General features: G+C 31.9%; 1 long non-coding RNA gene across 1 annotated transcript in view; it reads left to right on the forward strand.

Annotated features, from left to right (window-relative positions):
- Positions 1 to 9,100: 9,100 nt before the first annotated feature.
- LOC136271122 (uncharacterized) overlaps positions 9,101 to 12,791 on the forward strand; it is a 75,098-nt gene continuing 71,407 nt past the window's right edge. The window contains exon 1 of the long non-coding RNA XR_010708954.1: positions 9,101 to 9,236. This is a non-coding gene — a long non-coding RNA (uncharacterized lncRNA). The remainder of the gene's footprint in view (positions 9,237 to 12,791) is intronic.

Genomic DNA, 12,791 nt, shown 5'->3' on the forward strand with positions numbered 1-12,791 from the left:
ATGATCCAGAACATATGCTTGATCCACCTCTAAATGTATCGCGGGAAATTAAAACGCGAGATCTTTGTGACGTCATAGTTAACATTCTTTTGCGCTCGACGGTTTTCGTAAACTGTCGGACAAATTCGGAGAAGGAAATGACGTCATATGTCAGCAAAAGTTCAGTTTTTTTACGTAAGCTTATGTGTTGTTTACTGTAATGTTTTTAGAAGGATTTTTTTTTTTTATTGTTAAATGAAAATGATGTATGCGATGTAGAGGTAAGAATTTTCCGTAGAAACACTTTCTGTTCCACCATGTTGCTATGCACCGCAAAGGATCACTGGGATAGTAGAACGTTTTCACGTGGCCTCATAAAATTTTCTTTGAACAATGTGCAGATTTCAACTCGAATTTCCTCCATTCGTACACGTTGTCTATGGAGCTCGCTACGCGAGCGGCGCTTCGCGCCGCCTCGCTGCGCTCGCTATTATTCCTCAAAAGCATAAAGAAAAAAAAAGTGTGGAAAACTGAAGTAGGACAGACGGACGGAAGCAGATGAAAGCTATAGTCCCCTCCGGGGAAAACCGGTTGGGGACTAATAAATATATGTAAAGTATTAAGCAAAGGTCTTATAAATTTCAACCAGGGCTATTTCTTAAAATGAACTCTTTACAAAGCAAGGACACTTTTTACAATCTACTAGAGAAGTACAATTTAATTATCATTTAAAATGTTAATTAAAAAAAGGCTATGGCCATACAATATTGTAATTTGTTAGACCTCCATTCGGGAGAAATATCAACACATATCACATGACTATCAATTCAAGTGACCACACTTTCATATAAAATGGCATTTACTATGCTGTTTCATTTGATATCAGTTTCTTACCATAATAAAATAGCTTAAGGTAGTCCATCCATAACTGAGGTGAATTAAACAACTTTGATTATATGAACTATATTGAATATCTATTTTAAAATTATTATGAGGCCGACATAAACCAAACTTGGGAATATGTATGCAGTTGATTAAATGAACTTTTTGCACTTGGAACTTAAACAAATTGTCTGCCTCTTGCAAAAATTAAAAATATTCAAAATATGTACAGTAAAAAATTATTTTTTTAGCTTTATCAAAGAAAAGGAACGCGGGTATGATAAGGCAACTGTCAGCGATCAAATTCCTCTGATCGATATGACGTCACAATAAGCAGCATGATGTCATATTTTACTCAGAAACATGTCGATTTTAACTTTATTTTTGGTTTAAAATACAAAAACTACATGCATAAAATATCACTAAAAACTCTTCTAACTGAATATATCTTCGATTTCTCTCTATTACGTATAATTATCATTGATGACGTCACAAGCATGTCTAATAGAGAAGATCATGTCGGGAGACAAATCATCGGAATGCAGTGTAAACAATGCCGAAATAAGATTTATTTAATACAGATACCTAAGATTTAGATGAGTGTCAGTAAGGATATAATCAGGCATGGATATTTTGTTTAATCAGCGAGTGTTATAAGGTAAGCAGATCGATATTTATATGGCTTGACCAGCATTTCCTCTGTCAGTGTGTACAAAAAAAGGCAAAAGTGTAACACTACCCCGGATATTATGAAAGATGACTTTGGTATATATCAACGGTATATGACCTAAACTACTTGAAAAGTGCTGCTAGAATCCTGTGCTTCGTTGTTTTAAATGAAAAATACGTAGTATTTACAATGAAATTATAGAAGTTGAGAGGGTTTCCGATAAATATTTACAATATTTATTTTATGCGATTAGCAACAGGATTCTAGCAGTAATACTAATGAACATGAACTTTTTGCCGATCGAATTATTGTAGCAAACATACAAATGAACTTCGGGGTAGTGTTACACTTTTTGATTTTTTGTTAAGGTAAAAAATTGATCTATTTATAACTGTCACGTGATACCATGGTACGGCAACTTCAAAGATCGAGTCGATTCCGAAGGAGAAAAATAATATCTTGCTGAACACATTCCCTTGGTATTAATATTCCGCACTGTTTACTTAAAAAAAAACCCAGTTTTTAAATTTTGACGGTCATTAAACTCGGAGTTGCCTTAACCTACCCGCGAAAGCTTTTGCAATTTCTTTTTAAGACACTTGTGAGAAAATTATTTGAACTATAAAGATATATTCAAAAATGCATTTTTTCTATAGACTTCAAGATGGGATAAATTTGTTAATAATTCAATTTTCTAAAAAAAATTCAGAGATGAATCTTTATTATTAATGAAATCCCTTAAAACCACACTAATATTTTAGTTATCAAACTTCAAACCTAATCAAAGCAATTTAACAGATATGAAATATGATTGTTATGGATGTACTACCTTAAAATTTTATTTCGTAATTTTAAAAGATGCATCTTTTTAACGAACGTTTAAATCCATAGATATTTTCATAGTCAGCCTTAACAGTGCTGCGTTATTCATACAGGTGAATCATATCCTTAGGTGATGGTACTTTAGAACTAATTTGAAGAAGTAAATTCCTATGTTGTGGCTATAAACTATGCTTTCCTCATCTTCCCTTTTAACCTTGATTACCGGGACGTTGATGCTAGGTTATTGAACCCCAATTATAGGTTATAATCCCACCGATCGGCAGTCTTGCTGTTTAAAAGGCTACAACCTAAACCAACACTCGATCTCCTTCTTGTTAACCACCTCTTTTCGTTATCTGATCGTAAGGAAATTTATGTTGTCCTTGAAGGGTTTTAAAGCTCTAATGCTTCATAAGCATGCATAAGGTGCACTATTAGTTCTGTAAATTGTCTCTAAATTTTGACGGTGTCTTAACATTCTATTGTGACCTATAGACCAAACATGAGAAAATGAGGAGAAACAGTCTTGTAGTCATATGTTAGTGACATGTATGCGAACACTAAGGAATATATGTGTTTCTTCCTTTCAGACTCTGATTCTGTTGCAAAGTTCAAACCATAAAGGGTGCCCGTTGAAACGTTTAGTGATGCCAACAATTTTAAACCATCTCTTTTTTCATGCTTTAAAGACATTGTGCTTTAAAATTTTATGTTATTTATTTTAAGTCTGTATGACTTTGGTTTTTTTTAGCGATTACTGCAAGTGACTGAAAGAGAAAGTAGAGAAACAGAGAGTTTCTGGTGAGGAAAAATAGTTCATTAAAGCAGTGTTCAGCTCTCTAATAAAAGTTTGGTAAGTAAGTAAGGGAGTTGTATTGTAGATCTGCATTAGATGTGCGTAAATAAATATATCATGGATGTGACTTGACTTTGGAGATGTTTGCACATGTTACCATGTGAAAATCAACTACATGTTGGATAGTTCTTTATCGAAAAACCTAGGCCTATATCTGTTCTCCATTATGAAAATTGAATAAATATATCTTATATGAAAATGCAGTTGTTTGTAATTTTTCTGCCTTTTTTGCAAGTAAGCGAGCGGATCAAACATTAGATTGCTACATATACTGTCTCTCTGAAAAAAAAAACCGCCAACAATATATGCCAAAAGCTATGCACATTCTGTCATTAGCTGATAAAACTGAAATTATGACTTTTTTACTCTTGAAATGCAAGGTTTCCTAACAGGTCATGAAAGAAAACAAAAAGCAAAACTTCGGTTTTCATATGTACCCTTTCCAAATGGAATCAAAAATTTATAATTATAGTTATTACCGGTGCGTCTTTTTACCCCAATGAACCCCAATGAACCCCAATGATACCCCAATGAACCCTAATGTCACCCCAATGATACCCAAATACACCTAATGATACCCCTATTATACCAAATGATATCCCAATGAACCCAATGATACCCCAATGAACCCCAATGTTACCCCAATGATACCCAAATACACCGAAAGATACCCTTACGATACCAAATGATATCCCAATGAACCCCAATTAACCCCAATGATACCCCAATGTTACCCTAATGATACCCAACTATACCTAATGATACCCCTATGATACCAAATGATATCCCAATGAACCCCAATGATACCCCAATGAACCCCAATGTTACCCTAATGATACCCAAATACACCGATTGATACTATTATGATACCAAATGATATCCCAATGAACCCCAATGAAACCCTAATGAACTTTGAAATATTAATACCCCAAATGAAACTAAATGTGTGCATAGTTAAAAGATCTTCCGCGCAAGCATGTGAATAAACAGCGTGCATGTATATAATTAATATCGACAAGGTTTTTTTTTTCTTTTTGTTTTTGCTCATTTTTTACCGAAAGTTTTCTTTATTCTATTTTTTAAAAACTATTCTTTAAAATTAAAATAAAAAATCCAAACCATGGCTGAATATTTAGAGGAGCTGGCAGGGTTTTAAAAAATCCACACTGAAATGGATGATATATACAATTTGTTCCAAGGTCAAATTTCTCTATAATTTTTCATTACTGTCCCAAATAAGATTTTAAAGCAATTGGGGAGCAAAATTAAAAAGCAATTGGGGAGAGAGGGGTTATCCCATTCAACTTTCCCGTTTTCTGCATTCATCATTTATTCGTAAAGACGTAGAACACAATCCGTTCATTGTTTACAAATAAAGTATAAGTATTAACTACCAATCTGCCGTGCATCTTCCCAATTCAAGGGTTTCTGATTTGCAACGCTTCTCAAAAATCGGTTTATATATAGCGGAGCGGATCAGAAACTCTTGAATTGGGAAGATGTCTGTCATGGTATAAAAATGAAATTATAAAACGCTAGCGTGTGTACGAAAGCCGAGAATGATCATTCGAGATTCGAGATTCAAAATACGAGATTCGAAATACGAGATTCAGTGTTAAATATTATTCGTATAGTATTGACTTAATGTTCAATTGAATTAAGATGAATGTGCATGAGCATTTATATATTTACCTCTTTGTTTAATATTATCGTATTTTTTGGAAATTGAGTCCGATGTTCGTTCATTTCTGAATTGTCTACATAAAAAAGAAAAACATGTTTTTAGGTCTAGCTATGTACAGAGCATTTTAATGGACACGAAATATAAACGAGAGAATTGTTATCTTTCGTTGTTTAGTGGATGGTTTAGGGGTTGTATTCATTTATTTATTATTTTGTATATTTTACTGATATGTCTTTGTTCATTTTCTTTTTTTCCCCTGACAATAGTGCTTCTAGAATAAAATAACTTTAGACCAGTCGGACTAAATAAGGATGTTTCAATCGGAATAACACATCGATTGTTCGAAGTATATTATTCATTTAAAGATTGAATAAGTTCTAATTAGGTATACAATAATAAATCAAATTTACTTGACAACAACGAAGGAAATAATTTAATTTTACTATGCAGAAAAGTTTTCAGCACCATAAAGCTTAAAAATTATGCATGGATGTTTCTTTTATGTGGGGCTGAAATATACCGGAAACATATTTGTATGCACACCTGCTATTTCAAAGGGAGATAATGATGAAACATTTCGATTACTGATACACGGTTTGATGGAATTAATTCTATCTTTAAATATTACACAACATGATTCAAGTTTTCTCGAAATTATCAAATGTTTTTAATGAACTCTGAGATTAAAAACTTGAACATCCCCTTTCTAAGTGCCCGTACACTTACAGTTTATGTTATAAAAAATCAAATAATATAATTATGTTCATTTTACAATTTTTGCGACTACCTTTTGACCAAGTTTCACTGATGTTTGAGTTGAAATACGAATATGGTACGAATATATTTACCAAGCAATAGAAATCTGACAACGACTTCACTCTGAATGTTGAGGTCTAGGCGGCGCAGCGAATATACTTCAAACTGGTTGAAATATCAGAAGAAGACCTTTTAAGGCCACGCAATTGCTTAAGCAAAAACTATACGATGACAAGGGATAAAGAGCTTCAGTTCGTCATTTTTTTTTACTGATGGTTTTACTAGAATTAAAACAAAGGGACTAAATATCAAGCATTTTTACACGATAACTTTTGTCAACAGTTCTAAAATAATTGTAAGTACAAAATGACTGAAGGAGACATTTACAGTAATTTGACTTTCGTGTAAAAATAACCCGAAATGTTTTCCACAAAAAATCAAGAATGAGAGAAAATGTAAATGATGACATCTTGAAATGAAAACAAAAGATGCGAAATAAAGAACAAGTCTTATTTCTGTTCGTTTGTAAGGTGTTTAAAACACAGGAACAATGAGAAGCGTTAAATTGACGTTGCGAAAAATTTGCAGAACTTGCGCCGGGTCACTAGCCCAAGGCACGTTGAACAGCTAACTAGGTATGATCTAATCATGCCGTAGACAGAAAACTTTTCACATCAATAAACTCTATCCTTATTTAGATTTTTGTGAAATTTCAAGGGTTAATCTTTGTTCCTTTGTTCCTTCTATGGACTTTACCGATCCCACAAATTTCTTTACACAGTCAGTAACAAACCTAATAAGTGTTTTGTTTTGTCGAGGACCTAAAGTTTGATATGTAAACAAACAAAAGATAATACATAATATTAAAATTCTTAGCTTAATTCTCTAATTTTTTACCTTTCTCGTCAGTCGTCTGTGCAAACCTGGATGCCATATTGTAGGATCATAATACTACGTCACGGGCAAAGGGGGGGTCACTCTAAATATTTTGGGGCTTAAAAAGCAAAGGTATGGTTGAACACTTGTGTAAAAAATCAGCTTAAATAACGTTAGGTCCGCCATGTTGCCGTATAAATTTTGACGCTCGCCGTATAAAGAAATTTATAAGGCAATCACGTGACGCGCTATTCATCCAATGACGCCGAGACATTCCAGTCCGAGGCAAAACAAATATATATCGTTATTCAGAAAAATGTAAATGGAGGATATTTTGGGACAGAATATAGTGGTCAACGCATGTACTGTTAATTTTTAGGAAATAATCACTGTTGAATAAATAATCTAATATTGCTAATCTTTCAAAAGAAAATTAAGAATTATATAAAGTATATCGTTTTTAGCATGATTAACAAATCTATCAAGTAAATAACATTAGATAAGATTTTCCGTTCCGTTTTCAGTTCCGCGTTTTAGCAACACCCATTTTCAGTGCTCTATATATTCAATTTACTGGCTTATATCTATACATTAGACCCAACACGTTAAAGGTGCCTTGTGTTATTAATATAAGGAATATGTTTTGTATAATTTAATACATGTATACAATGTACATCGATAGTTTTTTTTTTTTTTTTACGAAACTAGAGGTACTGCGAGCAAGCTCACAAATGAAACAATCAAAACTGAAGTCTTTATCTAAAGGAAAAGAATCGATATGTCTCTTTTTCTTAAAGTTATGTTGAGCTAGCACAAATGACCAAAGCTCCCATCAGGACATAATTACAGGTCACAAACAATCTTTGAGTCAAATTTTAGCTTAAAATTTTTTAATCATTTCCCATTACAAGATATGGCCCAATCGGTGAAAAAACGGCACGAAGATGAAATGTCATTTGTGTAACATGTTGTTACATAAAATTCATTAAATGTATCAATTGTGAACATACTTAGTTTCATTTGGGTATTTCAAAGTTCATTGGGGTATCATTGGGGTATCATTGGGGTTCATTGGGGTAAAAAGACGCGTCCGTTATTACTATATATTGTACTTGCTCAGAAACAAAATATGGTGATGTTTTGTAAAGTTAATGTATGTTTCATCCTTGACAAATATTAAAAAAAAATAATCAAAACTTGTGTTAGCTTTAGATTAGACAATGTTTGGAATATTTAGATATTTTCAATGTCAATCTATCTTGGGTGTTTTATTTAAAAAAGTGTAGAACTTGAAGCACGAAAGTTAGTAAGAGAATGCAGAAAAAGGAGAATACTATGTAACAACAGGTTTTTAAAAATCTGAAAAAGATAGGCCTACTGTTTTAAGGGTTGTAAGATTTTTCCTATGCACGACTGGGTTAAGCTGGAGACAGGCCCTATCATATTTCTATTTCGTGACAATACACAGTCATCTCGCAAATAAAACATCGATGACGTTATGCACTTACCCTTACTCCACATATAGTCGGCCTAAACAATATATGGAAAAGAGATTTTGTTCACCTCGCGGGACAGCGTTAACTAGTTTATTTCGATAACTTGTAACAAGCGTTTTTGTTTCTAATTAGCATTTTGTGATACACACACTGGCGCCCGAATGAATTATCAATGAAAACAGTTGGTCATATATTACAATACATGTTTTTGAATAAAAGGACTTTATTAAGTATTGTCAAATATTTGCCCCAATTTAAACCAATTTTAAATAGAATCGTATACAAATCATATCTACAGAGAATGCCATTCACTTTAATCCTCGTTTTAGTCATTATTGCCCATTCGCTGTTTATCAATGATGTCACATAAATGACCATATTCCGCAATTTTGCAAACCAATGAAAATATTGTAATTTTTTCTCTATATTTTGCATTCGGAAGTATAGATCCCTGGTCTGCTCAAGTGCGATATTAACATATGTTTTTGTTTATATAAGAACATGCATACACTTATACTAGAAAAGGGTATTTGAGCTAACTCGATGTTTCCCAGTCTGAAAACAACTGGAAAACACCCATATTTTGCTACAAAAATCAATTTATCCAAAAATGACAATTTTCATGACGTTATTTCTAGGTTATGACGTCACTGTTGTAATAAGCATTTTCCACACTTATTTTCAATATGATTTTAACAATTTTCCACCTTATTTTATAACCCTTTTTTAAAACTTCAATTTTTGGGTCGAAAAATGCTGCATATAGTCTTTAATATCAATTTTCTATTACAAAAGTATATAAAGTGTGGTTTTCTATAACTAGGACATCTTTTAAAAAATCAAATATGCAGCTTAATTTAATCTATATTACAAAATATCACAACGTTGTCATATTCTTTGGATGAAAAGCTTAAAGCATTATCTGTGTTCCAACAAAAAAGATAAATACACAAAACACGAGAACAAAATACTAGTCAGGTGAGAAGCCGGATTTTTTAAATTTAGTTCTTTAGCTTGTTTTTCTGGAGGAATTCACGGATGGTCGTTTCTAGGGAATGTTGTACCAGTAAACCGAAAGTAGCTCAGGATTATAAAACCTTCCCTTTTGCGTGTGTATTTTAGGAAAGAAGGACGAAGAAACATCTCGCGAGTTTTCAGTTTGAAAATTTGCTTTAAAATAATATCTTCACCACTGTTTCTCATTAGAAAACAAAGGTACGTATTCTTTGATTAGCTTCTAAATGAAAAACAAAATATGCAGCTTTGTTAAATGCATGTTACAAAAATAACAACGTTGTTATCCTTTTTAAGCATTGAATGATATTTTTATAAGTGCAATCTATTTATTTCAAAAACAATATTTATCGGAAATACAAACAAAACAAAATAGGCGACCAGGGCAGTATTCAGTAAAAATTAATAAAAAGTGTGTCACTATTAAATTTCAATCGAATTAACACATACGAAAAACAAATTGACTCGGTATAGATTGCCACATGCTTACATGTTTGATTCTTTAAATATCGGCTCTTACAAATCCGAATTAAGAAAAGGACGAGACTCAATCATTTATATTTTATAAAATCTGATTAAACCCTTCTTTTAATGATTAACAATATCTTTTATGATCTGATAGATTGATGAAAAATTTTTTTACTTGTTTAAAAGGAGATAAAAATATATTAAGAAGAAAAAACAATTAAATAAGAGTGTCGCATTAAAAGTTTAAAAGGATTATATATGATTTGAACCTAAGATGGCCCCCCTTAAATGTTATTTTGATTTTGATTTTAGTGCCCAAAATTGAAAAATATAACATCATAAAATTTACTTTTACCCGTCATTTTCACATTTTTAGCATAAAACGGCTTGTTTGGAAGCAGTTCTTCTTTAAGGAAACGTTGAGCGACTGCTTGAACAAACAAAATATTTTCACCGAAGATGTATCTCTCCAGTACTAATTAGTGACAAAAAGTTCGGTCTTGTTCAAAGAGTCGCTCTATTTTTCCGATTCAAAAAAAAAGAGAAGAAAAATGTCAATTTTTTTTTTACTGATTTTGATTGAATTATAAAAATAGCGTCACTTCTGACGTCATATACTGCCAGTGAGAGCATATAAATCAAATAAATAGGTGAAAAACATATTTTATGTCAACTCTTTTAATAAAAAAAAACCCCACAGCAAATTAATGTATCTGATTCACTTTCAAAATAGCAAATTATGGGGGCCAGATATCACTAATATCATATATAGTTCTTTATCAATTTAAACTGAACTATAACAGTTTAAATTGAAAACTTTAAACCTTTAAATGTAACAAGAGCATTTGTAAAAAAAAACAAAACGTGAGTCGATAGTCATAAAACATGTGCCTTCGTCCTTTTATAATTTCAATATTTTTTCATCACTAGGCATCTCTTCTGAACAGCTGTGAGGCAATTGCATGTAACAAAGTTTGTAAAAATAATAAACATACAATAAACCATAAAAGCTTAAGTTTCAAACACATCTGCGTCCAGTTAAATATTTTGAATTTTAAAACTTTGACCCAATGTACGGTTGACTAAATCATAATGTAATTTAAATATGAAAGGTTTTTACCTGTATACTATCAAATGTGTTTGAATACAGCTCACATGAATGCAATGTAGACACATTTATTATGATGGTCTTTTCCTGAGAATTAAGGTGTGGAAGCTGAATATAGTTGAATAGTCTTACGTAAGAAAAACAATCCGCATGTACTGCTATGTAGTTTATTATCTAAACACCATTACTATTTTTCATTATTTAAAAAATGTTTTTTTTACTTTTGTCCAGTTTATTAAAAATCCACTTATTATTTTGTGCAGGTATAATATATCAACGTTAAATTTTAAACAATGTGTTTTTTTTCTGTTATCCTTACAGTTGTGTTTACGAAGTTTTAGGCTGATTGAGAAATTCACTTTGGATCCTATATTTGCACAATAAACTTTAACAAAGAAAACTGAATCTATTGTTACCGATATAATAAGAAAAATAAATATTGACATCTTAAAATATATTTAATGTCAAAATAGCAGGGTGTTTCATTAAAAAGTGTAAAGCTCGAAGCACGTCTGTTGATAACAGAATGCGAAAAAATTAGAATATTGGGTAAAATCACGCTTTTTAAGATCTCAAATACATTGAAGATCTTTGGGCGGTTAAAATGTCTTTCTGCGCACGGTTGGTTTAGGACGGAGAAATATTGCAAAGGTGCTTTCAATAAAGGTCTTATCATATTACTTTAACCTTGATCATCTTTCAAATTTGACTTTGAATAATATTAGAAAAAATATTACACGTACCTTTACTCTACATTTAGGAATAAGACATTATTCATAATGTTGCTGACTGACAATTATGTACCAAAATATAGAAATTTACGAAAAATATTCAACGAGATAAGAAAATGTCGAATGATAAAATCTAAGATATTTAAAATTTCACAATGTGTGACCTCTTTGCAAATAACATTGCGACAGCAATATATATAACTACTCATATTTGACGGCACTGACAACATATGTTAAATATTTTTGTTTATACGAATTAGGAATTAGTTTTTGTTTTTGCTTGTTTGTTTTTTTTGCTGGTCAAGATTTTCTTACCCCCCCCCCCCTTACCCCACTTAAAAAAACCCGATGCTACATGCCTAATGGCAGAAGCGATGGCAGTGTAAACCAGTTTGTTGGCATAACTGGTGTCCTGCAATAATATGCGATGATTTTTTGTGCATGTTTACAAACTAGAGAGAATTTTAATTGTTATTACAAGGGTTGTTGAAAGAAAAAGAATGACATGTAACAATGTATGCATGGATGTATTAACACGAAGTGGTGTTTTAAGCATTATTTTAAATTTTCACGTTTGTTTTACCATTTATGTGACCTTAATTCGCCCTTCATTTTATTTGCCCTTGCAAGACAATGTATACATGTAAATCGAATATTGGTGGCTACGTATTCTTCTCCATATTATTAGAATTCAGAAGAACACCTTTAAAAATCGTTTTATTTGTATGTCCCCATTACCATGGATACAGAGACCTAGATATTTACAGAAAACATTTGATAGCTAGTATGATTCATACTTTGGAAACAAAACACTGAGCAGGTTAGATGCTAAACATTTAATATTAAGTTGTGAAGCTTGTTTTTTTTGGAGGTGTTCACGGATGGTCGTTTCTATGGAACGTTGTAACAGTAAACCGAAAGAAGCTCAGGATTTTAAATACATCAACCTTCCATTCGTTCAAAGTTTCAAACCCTTCCTTTAAAACACTCCAGTTAAAACATTTAGAAATATGAAACGTTTACCCAATGTGCGGTTCGCTAAATTCTTATCTACCTTGAATAGACAAGGAATTTACCTGTATACTGAAAAGGTGAAAAGGTGCCTTTTTTCATGATTTTGAAAAATGTTTCGTGACTTTTGTCCAGTTTATTAAAAATCCACTTGTTGTTTTGTAGCAATATCTTATATTAATGTTACACTTGGAGCAATGTATAATTTTTTGTCATCCTAACAGTTGTGTTTTTGTAGTCTCAAGATGATTTAGAAATTCACTTAAGATTCTGTTTTTGCATAAAGAGAGTTAATAAATACCAGACACTACGAATTACTATTAAATCAATGCTAAATGTGCAAAAATTTCATCAATTTTTTCGGTGAATTTCCATTCGCGGGAACGTTAATGCTTCCCGAATGATTTTACAGCGATATGTAGAAAGTCATCTATCTGT

This window comes from Magallana gigas, chromosome 9, assembly GCF_963853765.1.
Source record: "Magallana gigas chromosome 9, xbMagGiga1.1, whole genome shotgun sequence".
Taxonomy (NCBI): Eukaryota; Metazoa; Mollusca; class Bivalvia; order Ostreida; family Ostreidae; genus Magallana; species Magallana gigas.